This window comes from Oryx dammah, unplaced genomic scaffold (genome assembly GCF_014754425.2).
Source record: "Oryx dammah isolate SB20612 unplaced genomic scaffold, SCBI_Odam_1.1 HiC_scaffold_25, whole genome shotgun sequence".
NCBI classification, from domain to species: domain Eukaryota; kingdom Metazoa; phylum Chordata; class Mammalia; order Artiodactyla; family Bovidae; genus Oryx; species Oryx dammah.
The window spans coordinates 74,493,098-74,512,610 of record NW_024070209.1 but is presented as its reverse complement, the minus strand read 5'-3'; the positions used below and the strand labels follow the sequence as shown (position 1 = coordinate 74,512,610).

The following is a 19,513-nucleotide window of genomic DNA, read 5'->3' as shown; positions in this document are numbered from 1 at the left end:
GGCTGTAGACCAAAGTCTTAGCAGAGTAAGGGCTCCAACCAGCCATTCTCATCCAGCCTGCCCTCCTGAATCTCTATCTTTATCCCTACAAGCAATTTCTAGGTCTTGTCAAGCGTCCCAACAACAAAGCCGTGTCTAGATCTCTGTCGGGTTTAATTCCCAATCTGATTGAGTCCTGACTGCCTTTGTTTTGAAAATCAGCACTAGTTTTAAATGAGAAAATTACATCTAAATTTTGGTAAACTCTTGCTTTGTTTAAGATCTTTTTTAAAAAATTGACTACATTATTTTTTTATTTTTTTGTTTGTTTGTTTGAATTGTTTTGGTTAAGCTCCCTCTCCCTTTGAAAAAAAAAAAAAAAGTACCCAGTTTTTATGCCACCAACTGTGACACACTGGGTACTGGGTGTCCAGTTACTCCCAAGGCTGTGCCGAGGCCTGAGACACTGGGAGGGTTTCCATCTCCTTCCATCAGGTGGGAGGAGGAGTGTGTGTCCACCCCACCCTCACCCCATCCCAGGGAAGCTCCTAGAACTGATGAAGTTCTTGCTGCCTTGCCAGTTTCAGGCATCCCCCCAGGAAAAGGTGTTGGTTCTGTGCAAAAAGGTAACCGGCCCAGACAGGACCGGTTCCTGGTTTAGGTCTTAACACAGAGCTGGGATCCACCCCGTACCCCACCCCCTGAAGCTGCCAGGAGTAGGCACATCTGATCACCATTAGGCATCTGAGTTCATAAGATCATGAAGATGTAGGTGGTCAAGGCAGGTCCCTGCTGAGCTCCTGTTCATGCCTGTAACATCTTGTGGGGTCAGATAGCATGAACCATCCTCTATCATGGGCCTGAGCCCACAGACAGGAAGGAGGAAACCCCTGGTGGGGTTTGCTCTTCCAGCCACTGGTGTGAATTCCGTGCCAGGCCTGGGGATGCTGTGGGCCTAGAAAGTGTTCACAGCCCCACCTTCTGGGGAGCCAGCTAGATTCTCCCAGCTCCAGCTGCTGACCTAGTGACCTGTCCATCACACCAACTTCCATAGTTCTCCAGTGAGCCGGCTGAGCCCCCAGAAATTACATTGAACTCGCTTCTCTATTTACGGCCCTCGTCAGCTGATTTCTCCCCCCGCCCCCAGTATTTGCAGTGAAGAAAGACAATGAAGCCTGCACGCACAAATGCCTCCCAACTCAAGCCTGGGTGGGTTTTTTTCTTTCTTTCCTTTTTTTAAGGTAATTTCTCCTTTCATTTCTAATCTTAAAAGCCTTTATTGCTAAAGCTATAATTTATCTGTCAGATCTAATGTCAAACAACTGCATATTTTTTAAAATAAGAAACCCGAATTTTGAAACCAAATCTTTGAAACTTGCTATGTGAGAATCATCTTCCTGACAAGCCCACGTGGGTTTGGATTTGGGTCACTTTTAATTTTGCCCCTAGGGATTTTACATCTCCGAAGTCCAATTGATTTCACACTCCTAAATGACAGGCAGCTGGCTCCAAGCAGGAACCAGGAGGCCCTGCATGAGAACATCAACACTAGTCAGAACTCTACTTTAAAAAAAAAGAACTTTCCTTTTCTCCTGTTCTCTGTCTGAAAGCTTGCCGGGCATTATAATAAGATCCACCACAGAACTCCTTGAGATCTAGCTCATTAAAGTCCCATGATTTTTCCTACTATTGTTTGACGTGACAACCTGGTCTCTCGCGGAACTGAGTAATTACGAAAAGATCCCCTCCATGAAGAACAGGTCTTGCCAACCAAAAGGATGGGCTACTGGTATTTTTAGACTTCATTAGTGCCCTGATTTTAAATTTCACATTTTGTTTCTTGTAATTATCTTCCCATCGACTGAGTTGAAATTTCAGTTGGGACTCTGTAGTGTGCCTTCCCAGAAAAGGTGCTGGGCTTTCATTTAAAACTTAACCGGTTGAAAAATACAGGTGGTGTGGAAATGCTTTTTGATTTGCAATAGGTCAAGCGATTGTCTCTCATCTCTTGACTAGAGAAGCCGGTTTGCATGCAGCTCCCTGTAATGAATGTTATTTCAATGCATTGTGTGCCTATAGATTTTTTTCTTAAGAAACTTGAGATAAACCTCCTTTCTTTCTCGAAGAACAATTTGGGGTGGGAGGAATCTGTAGGATTTCTTTTCTTTTTTTCTTAAGATTATATATTGAAAGTTAATTAAATTTTATGTGTGCAAAGTGATAAGGGGGGGATGAAGATTTAGTTCTACTCAAATCCTATTAGAAAATACCTGAGCCGTTTGTTGGTCTTGTTGCTCTGCACCCCTGAGCTGGTCCACGGGCAGAGGTGGTGACCAGCATCAGACCTTGTGAACCCATGAAGTCCAGTGTCTCTGCACCGGTACCACATGAACCCAGCTATGTGTGTGTCACTGCAGAGGTGCAGGCTACTGCTGTCATTCTTTCTAGCCCCTACCTTCCTCCATGAAGGACTTCCGGTGGCCAGGAGGGTGACCAGAGGCCCCTGAAAGCCCCAAACACTGGACCTAGTGGTGAGCTGCAGAAAGGCTGTTGTAATTTCATCTGCATGTCCAGGGAGAGAGAAGCCAGGCTGCAACTGTCCCCTCTGGCTTCTGGACCAGAAAGCAAAGTCCAAGTTGATCAGAAGTGAAGAGGCTTGTCTCTTTTGACTTTAGATTTCATAGGCCCCAGGTGAAGGGCCATGAGGGTTCTCAGGGCTGGGGAGTCCTGTAGTAGGTGTGTGGGCAGCCCCTTCCTATGGGTTTTGCATCTCCTCCCATTTCACCCTTGCTTCTGAGCCTCCACACCATGCAGCTCTGTCTATCCTCTGCCATCTTCTATTTGGACAGCAGTTGCCCCAGCCTCCACAAAGGGCAAAGACAGGATCCAGGAAAGGAACTTGGAGGCAGAGTGGACAGCTGTGTGACTGCAGCAAGACTTCTAACCTCCCTGAGCCTTCCGTGCCTCATCTTGAAAATGGGATGACAGTACCACAATCATCAGGCAGAGAGGAGAAGTGAATGAGATCACAGGCTTGACCGTACTGTGCAGAGCACTGTGCCCACTTATTGCCAACCCGGTTGCTTCTGCTGACATAGGCTCTAGGTTTGGGGATTTTAGCAGAGAGAGAAGCTGGCAAAGACACAAAAAGCAGGGCCTCCGCCCCAGTGCAGAGGAGATGGGAGGAGCCCAAGCTTGTTCATGGGGCTGCCAGCCCCTGGTCAAGCTGCTTAACAGGAATGCTGTGTCCCCATCCCTAAGAGGGTGTGGGATGAGTCACCTTCCTCGCCCCCAGCCCTGGTGTTCAGCATCAATCTCATCTCTCCCTGCGTCAGCCTCTGACACACTAGGGCAACCAACTCCCTTAATAACAGATTCTAGAAGAAGCTGGGTATGCAGGATAAAGCTGTTTGCCCACACACAGTTAGCCCAGAGGCACAAATGTCCCAACTGACATCACGCTGCCACAGACCTGCTCTTCCTATCTCTGTCTCAGAAATGATACCTTGAATCCATGCCGGAGTTCAGACTCCAAACCCATGGCCTTCCTTATGCCCTTATGCGCTGAGTCTGGAAACTCCTTTGATTCTGCCTCCTCTAAATTGATCCTCTCCTCTCAGTCTCCATGCCCTCCTTTCAGACCAACATCACTCCAGGCCTGCATCAATGGCCTCAACTGTACAACCCCTCCCGTCCAGGGTCCATGCTGCAGCCAGAGTGATCATTTCAAAACACAGGTCTGGTTCTGTTACTCCCTGCCAAATGCCTCCAATGGCCCCGTTGCTCTCAGAACAGAGCCCAGCCCTTGACACGGTGCTCCAGCATCCAGCTCCTGCCTGCCTGCCTCCCAGCTTCATCTCTCACCGTCTCTCATCGGTCTGCTAGCAAGCTGCCCTGTAGCCATTCCACGGTCTGGGTTCTCTCCTGTCCAGCTCTGCTCTGGGCCTTGGCTGAGCACTTATGATACAGTTTGCCTGTTCTGGGTCATTCTCCCAACTAGACTGTGAGGTCCTGGGTTGGGGGCCGGCACAGACTCCACCCCATTCCACCCCACTTTCCAAGCTAGTACCTGGCACTAAACGGTGAAGGGTTAGAGGAATGAAGGCATAGAGCACTGGGATGGGAATTATCCAGCAAGGTTCTGTGACTTCTCTGCAGCTGCCTCCTCCCTTTGTATGGTGAAAACAGGTTAGTACTTGAGGGTCAAGACACGCAGTCTATGTGAGACTATGTGAGACAAGTCTATGTGAGACTTCCTTCTGTAGCTTCCTGGTCCCCCCATCCCTGCCTCATACTTCTGGGAACAGAAGTCTGTTCAAAGCTCCTCCTGTAGCCAAGCATCTCCACCAGAATATTAATCCTTACCCCAGAGCATATGGGAACTGAAACTCTGCCTCAGTTTCTTCATCTGTAAAAGAGGGGTAAAAAATAGAATCTGCCTCTTACAGTTGTGAGGATTAAGCAATTTATTTTACATAAAGCCCTTAGGATAGTGCCTAGCCCTTTGTAATTACATATAAAAGTGTTTCCTATGATGATGGTACAGGACCATCCTTCAATGTCCATTGCCTTTTAGAAACCCAGGGGAATGTGAAAAAGTAAAGACCAGTTTGCCTTCCAGAGTCTTAGGAGATTATGTTAACATCATGATGTTTGAAGCACCTAGTTCCCAGAGGTCCACTTTGTACAAGAGAAAATTGCCTTCTCTCATTGTAACATTTTACAATCCCCTACCATCACCATAACAACCAGAGGGAACCAGCCCGTTGCTGGGAACCTCCTCCTAATTCCAGGAGCCATTTGTCTTGGGAGGACTCCTCCTAATGACCCATAAGGGCTCTCAGCATCCTTTGATGTTCAGCTTGATATTGGGGGTGCCCAAAGCACTGCAGGGGTCCTCCCCCATGGCCGTACCAATAGATGGGACAAATAGAATTATGTCACTCCTGCAGACAAAACAACTAAGGCTGTAGGTGAAGGGGGTGAGGAGCATGTGGCTGGCAGCATGAAAGGTGGCCAGAAGCCCAGGTCCTGCACCAGACTGCTTGGGTGGAATTCAAATTCCACTACCCACTAATCCAATGAACTTGGCTAGAAACCTGGTATCTCTAAGCCTCTAAGTTATCTGTAACACAGAGATAATAGTGCCATCTTCTTAGACCTGCTTTAAGGATTTAACAATGTATGTAGAGTCTAACCATGGTGCCTGGCACATAGTATGCTTGCAATAATGTTAGCTGTTGTTATTACTACCACGACTATAAATTCTAAAGAATGCTGGGTGGTAGGGCAGGGAATACTGTCTGAAGCACCTTTGGCTCAGGATCTCCGTTATTATTAAAGCAAAGTTGTCCAAAACATTCTCCCAGCTCTAACTGACACAACACTCAACACAGACCTGGAACCAAACCCACAGTCCTGCCATCAAGATAACTTTCCCCTTTCCAGCCCCCACCCCAACACACACGCTCCCCCAGAAACTAAGTGTCTCAGAGCCCATGGAATCTGAAAGTCCATCTCATCTCCATGAGGTCTTTCCTCCTCTCCTGCCCCCAGCCCGCCACAGAAGGCCCTCCTGTCTTCATAGGGCTCTGTCCTCAAGGGATTTGTGAATCATTAATTGGAGGATTGTCCAGGGCTTAACGGTTTTGTTAACAGATCATTTGACAATAAATGAACCAGGCAAGTGGAAAATGCAGCACAGTGGTCAGACCACCCAGCGATGGTGTCATGCTTGGAGCAGGAGTTGGGCCCTGAGCCCCAGCCTGCATTTGTCCCTCTCGGGGCCCCACTGCTCAACAGAGCACAGGCAGAGCGATGTGCCCTGGGCCGCTTCTCAGTGAGCCAGGAGTGGTACATGGGCTTTCAGCCCCAAATCTCCACTGAGCATCTTCCAGTTCAGAAATCCCACTCTGGCCCTAACTGCCTGACAAGCAGGGCGAGAGGAGTCCAGACACCGACTGGAATGGGGTTGTGGGGGAGGCTCTTCAAGTGGGAGCCAAGGGAGAAAACGTTTCCAGTCCTGGGATTTCAGAAAAGGATGGTGATCCACAGCAGGAAGCCAGCTGCCAGGGTCCCGAGCCCTGTCTTCTCTCAGAAGTTGTGACCCAAGCAGACAGCAAGCAGGAATGACCACTAGGTTCTGCATCACTGACTCTCAGAAGCCACTGACAAGCTCCAGCCACGTTACTTCCCTCCCTACTGCAACACTAGGTGTTTACTGAGCAACTAGGGCGATTCCCCGGTGGCTCGGTGGTAAAGAACCCTCCCGCCAGTGCAGGAGACTCATCCTTGGGTCAGAAGGATCCCCTGGAGAAGGAAATGGCAACCCTCTCCAGTATTCTGGGGAATGCCATGGACAGAGAAGTCTGGCGGCCTACTATCCATGGGGTCGCAAAAGAGTCAGACAGGACTTAGTGACTGAACAACAACGATGTGTGTGTAGTATTAGGTACCTACTGTGTGCTGAGTCCACACTTGGCTTCTCCCAGGCACAAGAGGCATGCCCCGTGCAGGTCTCATCTCCTGCTGAGCCTGAGGTCCTGTGATCATGTCCACAAGGTCTCAAACACCATGTTGGGGGCTGGGAGGGATGGAGGTCTCCCTGGAAGATCCTGAATTCCACTTGGAGGGGGATAGAGGGGTAGTAATAAGAGCTAAGGGGCTGGAAAAGAGAGGTCAGTGTGGACTGAGCCTTTAAAGGCAGTTGAAATGATTCAGAGAAGGAAGCGGAAGGCAGGTAGTTCCACAGACACCAGCTCTTAGGAAGAAGGCCTGAGATAAGTGCCAGGGACCCAGAATCATGACTTCAGTTCCACAGAGTTACACACACACACACACACATCTACCCAAATGGTCCTCAGTGCCCATCCTGATCAAGGACAGGTTCAACTAGTGGTTTATGCTGATTTACACCCATGAAATTCATTTTCTGAACCCTTGACACATAAGGTCCAGAAAGCCTGGGCTCTGCTTGGGCTTCCCAGCAGTTCTCTTTACCTCTCCCCATCAGTGATGGCACAGTAAGGGTCCATGATCTTGGGCAATTTCAACTCCTCAGTCCCTGTGCCATTCTGGTCTTACAAGGTGAAGACCTCTTGGTCTTCAGGGGCTTTCCTCTGGGAAGGAAGCACTTCAGGGTCATTAGCTTCCAACTGGGAAATTGATGCACACTCGGGATCCATGAAGTCTTGATAAACATCTTTCTCCTATCGTAACAGATGTTAATGGCAAGTTTCCTGTGGCCTGATCACTATTCAAACAACTAACATGTGCCATCTTGCTAGGAAAGGCATGTCCTGTCAGGCTGGCCCCTAGGGCTTTTTAGTTCAGTTTTCAAGGTTAGAGATGAGTTTCAAGAAGGGGAGAGCTGGGCAGGTCTGGCGTGCCTGCTGCTTCTTCCCCAGGCATAGGAAGGCATACCCCAAACTGTGAGACTGTGGCACACACCTGGCTCAACAAAAAATGACTCAGTTACAACTACATTCCATTCAGGAGCATGCTTACCATTCTAGAAACTGAAAATGTGAAAATAATACAGGCATAGTAGGTTAGGAACACAAAACATCATGTCAGTTGCTTGAAGCAAACAATGGCCAAAAGGTTGCCATCTATTGAAACTATTGTCATTGCCTATTTTCTTAGTGTAACTCTCTTTAAAAACCTGTATCTTAGAGGGAAGCCCAAGCATTTTCAGTGCAGCACCAGAATGTTCTTCGCCTTGTAGCTCTCCCTGCGGGGTTTTGGGTGACCAAGTACAGCACCGTTGACCGTCTTGTTTTGCCCACTGGCTTCTCACTGCCTTTTCCTCCCTTCTTCCCAGTGACCACTCAATGCTCTCATGGATCAGTGTCTCAGACCCAGGCCCAACACACACTCCAGGAAAACACCAATTAGTTTTTACCACTTTCTGCAGGATCAATGTCATGGGCCATATGTTAGTCAGATCAGGCTGGCATTACAGAATACTACAGACTGACTCAACAGAAGTTAATTTTCCCACAGTTCTGAAGGCTGAAAATCCAAAATCAGGGTGCCCACAGGTTTTCTAGCAAAACCTCTCCCCTTGGCTTGCAGATGGCCATCTTCTCAGTGTCCACATGTGGCCTTTCCTCTGTGCATGGGCTCCTGGAATCTCTTCTTATAAAGTCATATTCGATTAGAGCCCTATCCCACGCTCTCACTTAACCTTAAATCCCTCCTCAAAGGCCCTGTCTCTAAATATAATCACACTGAGGGTTAGGGTTTCAACATAACAATTTGGGGAAGAGGGACCTTCCCAGGTGGCGCTAATGGTAAAGAACCTGCCTGCCAATGCCGGAGACGGAAGAGACTCGGGTTTAATCCCGGAGTCAGGCAGATCCCCTGGAAGAGAACATGGCAACCCACTCCAGTATTCTTACCTGGAGAATGCCATGGACAGAGGAGCCTGGCGGGCTACAGTCCACAGGGTTGCATATGGGAAACTTGGATATGACTGAGGCAACCTAGCAGCAGCAGGACACGATTCAGTCTGTAGCAGGCTATATGTATCAGTTGAGCTGGCAAATGGAAAGGGTAGCCCCTCACCACAGCAAAGTCACTTACGTGACAGTTACAGTGTAACCGCATGTATTTTCAATGCTTGATACTTATTTGAACTTTTTCATCGATTTACTATTATCATTTTTACCAGTTTAACTTTAAGCCACTCACTCTATTCCTTATCCACTGAGCACTGTCTGTATTTTCCACTGTTAGAATCATCCATATTTGGGGTTAATTTTTTATTTCTGTAGAACCTTCATGCTGGGAGGGATCTCAGAGCCATCCAGCAGAGGCAAGAATCTGCCCTCCACCACTGGGGACTAAGCCAGGCCACTCACAGCTAGATGGTTTATGATGTTAAACGGTCAAGAGCTGTCTTCCTGTAACTTCCATGCTCTGCCCTCTGGGTCCATCAGAGCGAAGCTGGCTCCTGTTCTCCATGACAGCCCTTCAGATTTGTGATGGTGGCAGAATTTCCTTTTCTACAAATATCTCCAGTGACCTCGGCAGTTCATCCTATGTGTCCTTTGGTCCTTTACCATGCTGGAGTCCTCCCTAATCATGCTCCAGCTTGTCAAAGCACCTCTTAAAGGACACCAGGCAACGGTCTCCCCCTTGGTCCTGAGCATCACACTGCACATAGTCTAACTTTTCTATAAAAATCATGATTTATTTGTATAAAACACACTCATACACACCCAGGCACACACACACACTCCAACTTCCAAGTTAAAAGAAAAAACAACCTCACAAAAATCCTCCTGTCCACTCCACCAAATCTTTAAGGTCCCTTCCCTCCTCTTTCTCATCAAGGTTGGGGTTATAGATCATTACTCTTTATAGAGCTCCCTTTTCCTACCCTTTTCCCCCTAGTCTTGGCCGTAGCAGAAAGCTGACCTTTCCACTGAGTTTTCAAAATTATTTCCTCTGGAGACTAGGGGTTAGATGTATCTCAGCCCAGCCTCTCCACACCTACCTCACAGCTGTGCTTTCCCCCAAGTGCTCATCACCTGCCCCTCCTTTAGTGGAAATCTACTCCCAAGCAATACTCTATCCCCCTCCTTTCCACCTGCTGCCCCTCCCCCAGGATGCTGAATGTCAGCGTAGGATATTATCTTAAAGGTCATTTAGAGACCCGCCACTCCCTCAGTTACAGGTGGGGAAACTGAGGTTCAGAGGTGTCACCAAGATATGACAAGGAACCGCCTCTAGCAAATTCCCTGTGACCACCCCAGTCTCTAGGAACCTCTGCTGCTAGGAGTTCTCTCTAGAAGTTTCTCTCTCCCTGCAGACTGAACACCGCTTGGAGTCAGGCCCAGCATCTGCCTGGATGCGCTGGGCTGGAACACCGTGCCTCTCCAGGACCCACCCGGGGGGTACACACTGCCTGGCACACAGCCCACAGGAGTGCTGTGCTGGCTGGCAGCTCCACCAGGCCCGAATGAGAAGAAGGGGAGGGACAAGTTGCCACATGCTTAAAGGGGGGCCAAATCATGATGCCAGCATGTGGGCAAGGCCCGTGGTGGCCCTAGGAATGTGGACAGATGGGGAGGAAACACTGACCAACAAGCAGAGGGGCAAATTCTATAATGTGGGCTCCGGGGCCCTCATCCCATCACTTCCGTGGCTGGGGCTTGTCCTAGAAGTGCCTGCTCAATGTTCCCCTAAGCAGAGACCCATCCTCCAGGTCTCTACAAATACTGGGTGGTTTGGGGCTTTGCTTTTAACTCGGGTGCTTTCAAAACTGCCGTTATATTGTGGTTATTTCAGTAAGTCGAGGCCCATTTAAAGAGCACAGCTCCCTCCTAGAAACATGAACATCTTTAGTGGCCAGCCATGTTGGTCCATTAGAGTCCAGAGAATCTTTAAGAGCCAAAATAGTGGCCCAGTTCACACACCCAGGATGTTTTCCTCTTGTTCAAACCCCAGGACCTGTTGCCAAGGACCTCACAGGTCCCTATATTTAGGAACCACCAAGTGGTGACTCTGAAGGCTCTCAGACCATCTGGCCATTTGAACAGACAGCTTTCAGAAATTCTGATTGATGCAAAAATAAATCCTGTATTTTCAGTCTTTCTTCTATATGGAGATATTCATTACCTTCTTAGACCCACCAACAGTTATTTATGAGCTGAGGTTTTTTTGGTGTGAGCAGGGACTCCAGAATTCCTAATTTCATGTCATTCATCCCAGAAGGCAGAGAAGTAGCCATGTGGCCTGCCTCTGGGTGTTTGCATTAATGACACCAACCCAGGCTGCAAGGCTGGACCTGCCAGGTGCTCTCGGACTGCGTGTCAGGGACCACCATTCCAGGGGGCCAGTGCTGATAGAGGTACCCTTATCTTCTGGAAGGGCACAGGGTGGGGAGCCAACATTTTATTATCTATTCACTCTGTTTATGTAATTCTTGCAGTGGTCCTGTGAAGTAGATCATAGGTGGAAAATCAAAGTCTGGGTATATAATCAAGACCCAAGCATAAGTGGTAGAACAAGAAGGAAGTCGACCAAAACTACCTGCCTCTGACACCCACCCCATTCCAACACACCACACCTTGAAGCTTCAGGTTGCAACCTGTACTGTCACTAGGTATGTTTGGAGTAAGGATGGGCAAGTCCCACAGTGGCTGTCTTATGTCTCTAAGAGTCATGCGTCTGATATTTCTCAATATAGACTGATGATTCTTGGGTTCTTTCCTCATCTCCAAAAGTGTCATGTAATGGATGGGTGACTGGACGGGTGGACTTAAGTCCCAAAGTTAATCCTTGCGACACATGGGCATTTTAGAGAAGCCACAGATAGGGCATTCGCTGACCACGACCGAAGCCACTGGAGCTTGGAGGTCAGGCAGACTTTCCTGTCGCTACATCTCCCACGCCTTATACAAAGTATTGCCAGTGCAATAAAGTTAATGGAGCCCGTCATCCTGTGAAAGAACCAATTCTGGCCAAAGATGATACATCTTTGAAGTTAACAAGGTCTATTAATTGAGCTTATGCCCTTTTAAATGAGCAAAATTTTTGAAATCTACTAAATAGCAGCACATCCATCTAGACGTAGTTTTACTGACACCTCATATCTCTGTCCCTGGTGGTTCAGACGGTAAAGAATCTACCTGCACTGCAGGAGACCTGGGTTCATTCCCTGGGTCTGGAAGATCCCCTGGAGAAGGGAATGGCAACCCATTCTAGTATGCTTCCCTGGAGAATTCCATGGACAGAGGAGCATCATGGGCTACAGTTTACGGGGTCGCAGAGTTGGACACTATTGAGCAGCTAACACTTTTCATATCTCTGTCACCGATGGACAAGGAGCCACCAGGGTAGAGCTCTGGGAACTGGCTTTCAGCCAACATCTAGCACAGCCACCAGCTCCTTGGGAGCTCAACAGATATGTCTGACCAGCCATTCTGGCCTGAATCAGTCCAGTGCAGCCATGGGGACCAGACAACCATATGGTAAATCGCTCAAAGAAAAAAAGCGATTCAACTGAAGCATGCTCTCTTGAAGAACACCCACCCCAACCCAGAGCCTCTGAACCCTTTAGTCCTGGCCTCAGGATTAGCGGGGAGAGCTGCACAGGACTCAGCTAGTCGGCTAGCCCTTCAAAAACCACCACCGCACAGGTGGCTCTAGGGCTGGGTGGTCCTTGGGCTCAGGGAAGGGGAGCAGACACCATTCCCAGGAAGTCGAGACCTGGAACTGGCCAAGCATAAGGACGAGGTCCAGACCAAAGAGGGCCCATCATGCCAGGGCCCCCGGGCCCCTGAACACACACCAACGCTCTGCCCAATTTCAGTCTCCCCTCAGCTACCACCGCTCACAGTTGCTAAAGAGCACAAAGTGATACTTGTTGTGCCCACAGAACATCTGCTGAAGGCAAAACTTGTGTTTATAGTTCTTCACTTCAAAAGACTGGCCATGTTATAAAAAGAAAGGGACCATCTGTCCCGCTTCTGGACCCCAGCGCCTCTTGGAAAAGATTTCTGTGCAAGAAGACAGTGAGAAGTCAACACTGACTTCAGGAAACTATTTTGAGGCCGGAAAAGAATGGTGCCTCCCCGCCGAGGGGAAGTCGAGGCGACAGATGAAAACCGCTTTGTGGAGGTCAGGAGATGGCAGGCACCACGGGAGGAGGTGGGCAGTGGCCCCGCTGGCACTGCCCAGATGTGCTGGCTATGCCGAGGGCCAGCTGGGAGGACAGAGGGGTGTGAGGAGTGGGCCAGGGACCCTGGAGCCCCAGGAGAAGGCAAGAAAAAGTCAGCACCAGTTGGCAGTTACACGAAATCCAAAATCGTCTCTCTGCATCTATTCACTCCAGCTTGTCCAGCCTTTCTTATCCAAAACGCCCTTTAGGACAGCATCCCTTTCTGCATCTTGGGGACCACCTTAGGCTCAATGATTCCCTTCCAGAGGTTGGTAACTGAGGCATTCTTCCAGAGTGCACAAGGGTCCAATCTGTCTGTGAGGCCTGCTGGGCAAATGTCTGCCCAGTTTTTGGGCACCAGTACGGAAAAGTCACAGAAGGGGCCAGGAAAGGCAGAGTGAGCGCTGAGGTGAGCATGGGGTAGGACTTGAGATGAGGGGTCCCCAGCCTCCCAGTCACACTCCCCCAGGCTGGAGCCCCTCCAACCACAGCTCCCCAATAAGGCTCTTGCCTCCCTGTCTCATTGGCTCAAGTCTCAGCTCATTGGCTCTGAAACAGCTCCTTCTCTCTCCCTCCTCCCCACCCCAGGAAAAAGTTGGGTTTCTACCAGATTCCAATCTGATTCCAGAAAGCCTTGGTCTGTGCACCTCTAGCTTAAGGCTTCTTTTGTTTCAGATCAAAACCTGCTTTCCTTCTGAGGGTCTGTCCCTGGGGTAGGCCTGGGGAGAGAGGAGCTGGAGGTCAGGAGTGGGGTCCTCTGAGAACACTCCTTGTTCTCTTCCTGCTTGTCTCTGAAGGAGCATCCCCACCGGCTCATCGGGATAAATGAATTGAGAGCTTCGCCTCCGAGATGGAGAAGATTCACAAGTTGTCATCCACGATCTCAAACTTACTGAATTCTCCCCCACTACCCCGACTTGGGCACACACATTTAGATTCCAAGGATGAAGGCAGTTCCTGGAACAGCATATTCAAGGCTCCCAGAATCCTGAAAGGTCACCCTCCTTTTATTCTTGCCTTCTTTTACGTCTTTTCTGTTCTTATTGATTTCTTTGGGCACATAAGAAAACACAGTAGGCAGAGCCTGCTACTTCCATTGAAATAAACTATTCTGCAGTCAGACCACACACCATAAAGAAATAATTGCAGTCTGTATATATTGCTAATGGACATCTCTCAGCAATTCTCTGTCTCATAAGCTTTAAACACAGACATTAGTATAAATATGCAGAAATCCCCACTCGGGCAAATTACTCTGCATTTCTGAACGGAGGGAAGATTACCCATGTGCTGATATCTTTGAAGGAGCTCAGCACAGCCGGAAAAATTCTCTGGCCCTCTCTGGGAGGGAGTTTGGAACTCTGTGAAGCTTTGAGGACAGAGCTGCCGGCCGGGCTGGCCTCTCCTTTCCCCGAGACCCCCACCCCTAAGCCCGGGGCTCCCCTGGAGCACTGAGGAGAGGGTGGGCCCCAGCCAGAGCAGCCTCTCCTGAGCTGGTTGGTCACCTGCTTCTGCAGTCAGAGGCTGAAGATGCATTTTTCTCCCCTGGCCTCTCAGCTGCCTGACAGAAGCTCTCAGGGATCATCAGGCCTTGAGGTAAAAGGCTCGTGAGGAGCCCTAAGGAGGTTTATAGACGCAGCGTCAACCCTGGAACAGGGCCTCCAGTCCCCCTTTCTCTGGCCCTTCACACTTGGCTTCTCCTACTCAGCTGACTCTCCCTGAGGGTCCAACACTGCCCCCCACAAAGGCCAGCACAGGGGCAAGGGTCTCTGTCTTCCAGGGCTCCACAGCCTGTGCCACCAGAGCTGAACCCCAGCTCAGCCTCAAGTGTCTGTGAGGAAAGCCTGCTCCTCTTTCAGAAATCACCCCTCACCCCTGCTCATGACGGTGGGGAAGACATCCCCCATCAGCACAAGAAGATGCTATGTCTGAGGGTGAGGGGGTCAGCTGATGGCTGATTAGAGGAGGCAACAGAGGTCAGGGAGGGCCGCACACCCCCCCCCCCCCCCCCCCCAACACACACCGTGTTCTCAGCACAGGCCATGGATCCGCTCTACAGACAGAGGCTAGGAGCTCGGTTTTCCCTGGGCTGGGAGCAGGGGAGGTGGGCCAGGCGGGAGGGCCACCTGGGGGACTGTGGGAGGTGAATTATGAGCTAGTCAGGAATCCCCGCAAAGCCAGGGGAGCCCGGGGCACAGAGGTCTTCCCGGTTATTTATTTTACATTCACCTGCCTTTGCCACAGCAGAACTGAATGCGTCAGGAGAGGAACATTTACAGTTCTGAGGCAGAGGAGAGGGAGTTGGGCCTCTCAGAGCTAGAGCCGCAGCCCCGCAGCCTCACCTGTAGCAGGAACGTCTGGACAGGATGGTCAGTCAGAGGGCCTGGGAACAAGGCTGTCTGCACCACCAGGCTTCCCATGAACCTGAGGTTCCTATAACACCCGGTCTTCAAGGCACCAGGGTCTGAGGCACCAGCCTCAGCAAGAAGCAGGGGAGCTCAGGACCAGCAGATCCTCTCCTTAGCCGACCCCCATGCATGGCATACTTCACTCACCCGGCTCGCCAGCGAGCATCTTGATGGTCTATTTTCAAGCCTGTCTCCCCCACTCGACTGTGAATGACTTTAGAACACCCCCGCCAGCGGCCGATTTAGCAACTTTATGTGAAATTTTTAAAGATACCCTTTTCTCAAGACCCTTGCCTGCCACCTACCAGAAAACTGTCACAATAACTAAAAAAAAAAAAAAAAACAAAAAAAACTATAATACCAGATGCATGGCGCCCCCTGGAGGTGTGCCATGAGCATTTGTGAGAGGCCTGTTAGGAACCTGCAGAGGGTGTTACCTCCCCTCACCTTTAGAAGGCGCTCTTCTGAACACATTACTCTTGTTGACACCTTTAATTCTCACAACCACCTATGATGTGGTCTGCAGTTATGACTTCCATTTTACACACGAGGAAACCCGGGTTCAGAAACATGAAGTAACTTCCTCGTGTTTACCCACCTGCTCAGGGACACAGTTGGGATGAAAACCCAGACAGTCTGGCCCCAGAGCCTTGCCCTTACCCCATATGCACCGTTACATGCTTGGCACCAAGTTCTGGGTCAGGCCACAAGGATGCCCAGCAAGTGTGTGTTTTCTGGAACAACACGGAAGAGGCCTGGCTTCCGGTCCAGTTCAGCCTCCCTCCATTCCCCACACACAACCCTGAATCTCTCTAAAGTTTCAGAGTTTCTGGGACACTGACTCCCTACAGAGGCTGAGACAGGTTTCCATGCAGCCAGACTGAAGGAGATGTCCAGACATGTGCCCAAGCTGGGGAGGACTGGGGAGCCCCAAACCTCCAGGAAGACCTTGGGCCTGTGAGCTCTTCTTCACCAGAGCCTTTCAGCCTCACCCACCTGACCCGCCACATCCCCTCCCTCATCCAGGCCCTCCTGCCCACCCAGTCAGCCTCCATGTGGTCTTTCTACCTCCCACCCTCTGCTCTGCCTTCCATCCCTCGGGGCTCCCTGGTGGCCATGCAGCCTCCCCATCTCCTCCTGCCCGTCCAGGCCTGCCCCTTCTCTCCCACTCTCCAATCCACATTTAGAGCATCACTAAAGTGCTCATCTGACCAGGTCCTGCCCTAGTCAAAATCCTTCAGTGGGCCTCATTTCTCACTAAGCACCCTCACCTGTCTCTGGAGGCTGCCGCCCCTCCAGCCACCCTAGCTAGCTATGACTCTGGTCAGTGCCAGCTCCTGCCACCTCCTTCCTGAAACGATACCCACCCCTGTCTCTTCTGATTCATGCGGGTGCCTCCACCTGAGCTGAGGCAACTGGTGCTCCCTGGGGAGAGTCAGGGGTGGCCTCATCAGGGTTTCCTAGCCACCATCTTCAGACACCCCCACACCCCACGCTGTGGCTGCCAACCAGAAACCAGAGAGCCCTCCTGAGGAACTATAGAGACAGAGTGTGTCTGTGCCTACCTGAGAGTTCCCAAAGGGTAGAGAATTCCAGGAAAGAGGAGCACCCACCCCAACAAGAGCTGGTTCTTGCAGCCAAAAATGGGGGAGAGGGGCTCAGGTTACTGTCCCCCAGCCCCAACCCTTGAGGCTCCAGCCCCCTGGGAATCCAGATCCCTTCCTGCGGGGCAGGAATGAGAATGAGAGCTGGAGGTTGATCAGGAACATCCAGCCAGGTTCTGCCCTGGTCAGTCAGTAGGAAGAAGAGAAGCCCAAGCTCTGAATGTTGTATACATCCAGAAGGCCCCACCCGTCCAGACACACCTGCGCATGCACACATGTGCGCATGGCCTACACTGCGTTCATCACAGGGCCAGTCCTCCGCCCTGCCAGGCTCTAGTTGGGACTAGGCGTGGAACACACCTGGCACCAGAGCAGGGGGAAAGGAGAACATGGATGTATAATCCCCATTCCAGGACTAGGTGATTTATCTGGAAGGATATGGTCTTATCCACCTGGGAGTAGAGACTCCCCCTGCCCCCACAACATACACACTGATTTGGGGCCTGAAAAGGATCTCCAAAAAAAATGAACAACCTCCCCAGCCGACTAGGAAGAAGGGCAGAGAGATGATGAGTCAGTGCAGCTTGAGGCTCTGAAAAGCCATTTGCTGGGAGCTCTGGGACCAACTGCAGCCAAACGCATGAGTGAGGATGTTTCTCTGCATGACTGTGCTGCCCAGTCCTCACGAGCCCACTGAACCACACCTGCCCTTGAGAAGAGGGGACAGAGAGGCCAGCAAACATCCTCCAGGATCTATGTTCCACAGGGGCAGGGCTTTGGGTCCGTTTCATTCACTGCCGCACCCCAGTGCCTGGAACATCGTAGGTGCTCCGTAAATATTTGCTGAATGTAGGAGTGAATAGAGTAAGTGGATGAACAAATGAGCACAGCTGAAAGTGGTCGATTCTGCCTCCAGTGCTGAAGCATAAACCTCACCCCAGTGCTGAAGCATAAACCTTACCCACAGTGCTGAAGCACAAACCTTAGCCCAGTGCTGTGGACACAAGGTGAGAATGTGGCAGCGATGAGACGAGACACGGGGTACGAACCCAGGGCTTGAGCAAGGGCTTGAGATGGTGCCAGAGTTAGCACGTCTTTAAGACAGAAGTCATTAGCTGTCCTCTTTCAGTCATCTTCTGTTTTATATAACTTAATTCAAATATTCTGTCTTCTGTCACATTTTCTCTTGTGCAGACACTTTTGCAGGGTTTAACCTTATTATTTTATTGTTGCCCACTGATCATAGGTAACTCACGCTCTGATGGGTCCTTGCCATGGGCGGACCATGTCACACTCCTGGGCAACGAGCAGAGAGCCTCTTTCTCCTAAGGGGTAGTTGTGATCTTAGGGGCTTGGACCACATAAGACCTTGGACATTCGAGGCACTGGCCATTACTAGGGTCACCTGGGGGGAGTAAAGCTTCTGGTCTATGGCCACTGAGTTCACCAGAACCACCTGCAGTCCCAGCCCCTCCCCCAGGGTCCAGTCTGCCTTCCTTCCCATCCTGGAGGCCTGAGGTCCCCTCACCACCTCAAGTCCAGAGCCCAGGCCCCCAGCTGACTCCAGATCCAAGGCCTGGTCTTAGCCTTGGCTTCTTCCATCCCACTCCAGGGGACCCTTCCCAAGGACCTCACCCATCAGGCCCCACCACTCAGCCCTCCAGCTTGCCTCCCCAGTCAGCCCTACCCAGCCCCACCACCCACATCCTCCTTTCTCTGTCTACATTGTGACCGTTTATGGTGTTTCTTGGATCCTGAGCCTCACCAAATGACCCCTAAATCTCTCTAGGCCCCTGGGCCAACCCTGCCCCACCCTGAAGAAAGCAGTGAAGGCAGGTAGGAAGCAGCGAACTATAGCACTGAAAATTATAAAAGCAAGGCTTCGAATTAAACAGAGCTTGATTCAAATCTTGCTCTGACACTCTGTGTCTGGGGATTCTCTCTGAGCCTCATTTTCCTCATATGTGAAATAGGGACCTTCAATCATAAAGTTGACAGGAGAATAAAAAAGAGATCATGTAATCTGTGGATCTCAGCGGTATGGCAGAAAACATGCACCCTGGGGCCTTTTCAAAGTATGGCTGCATCCTTTTATCCTCCCAACCCGAAGGCAGGGTTCAGGGTTGGCCATTGGGCACATATGACAAGGAGTCAGAGAGATGGAAACGGCACCCCACTCCAGTCCTCTTGCCTGGAAAATCCCATGGACGGAGGAGCCTGGTAGGCTACAGTCCATGGGGTCGCAAAGAGTCGGACACGACTGAGCGACTTCACTTCACTCACTTCGCTCACTTCTTCCTTTATCACTGGAGAAGGAAATGGCAGCCCCCTCCAGTATTCTTGCCTGGAGAATCCCATGGACAGAGGAGCCTGGAGGGCCATGGTCCATGGGGTCGCAGAGGGTCGGACACGACTGAAGTAACTCAGCAGCAGAAAGATGGCTGGGGCAGCGAATGTTAAGTGCCCCTGGCCCAGCACCTGACACGTGATAAACAACCCAGAGAGGCGCTAGTTCCGTACGTTGGGTTTTAAGGTTGGGTCCTGACTCCTCGCTGGCCTTAAAGCGCCTCACCGCACCCACACCTAGCAAGTCCCTCTAGTTGGGCCGCCGGTGCCGGCGTGGGGTTAGGCGCACGGTCCTCGGAAGACGGAGGCCCCGCCCCCAGTGACGTAACCGGGCCCGCCCCCCGCACGTGCGGGCGGGGAGGGAGGGACCGCAGGAGGTTCCTGGCTCGCCAGGCGGTGGCGCGTCTGCAAACGCTTATTTGCATATGCTCAGGCTGGATATTTATAACTTCTCTTCAGCCAGTTCCAAGTTATTGATGTCTTAAAGTGACTTTAATCTGAGCCTT

The 19,513-nt window shown here is 50.7% G+C and overlaps 1 protein-coding gene across 2 annotated transcripts in view; it reads left to right on the top strand.

Moving 5' to 3' along the window:
- The window catches only part of KLHL29 (kelch like family member 29), a 237,734-nt gene that overhangs the window by 168,475 nt on the left and 49,746 nt on the right, over positions 1-19,513 (top strand). The window lies entirely within an intron of this gene.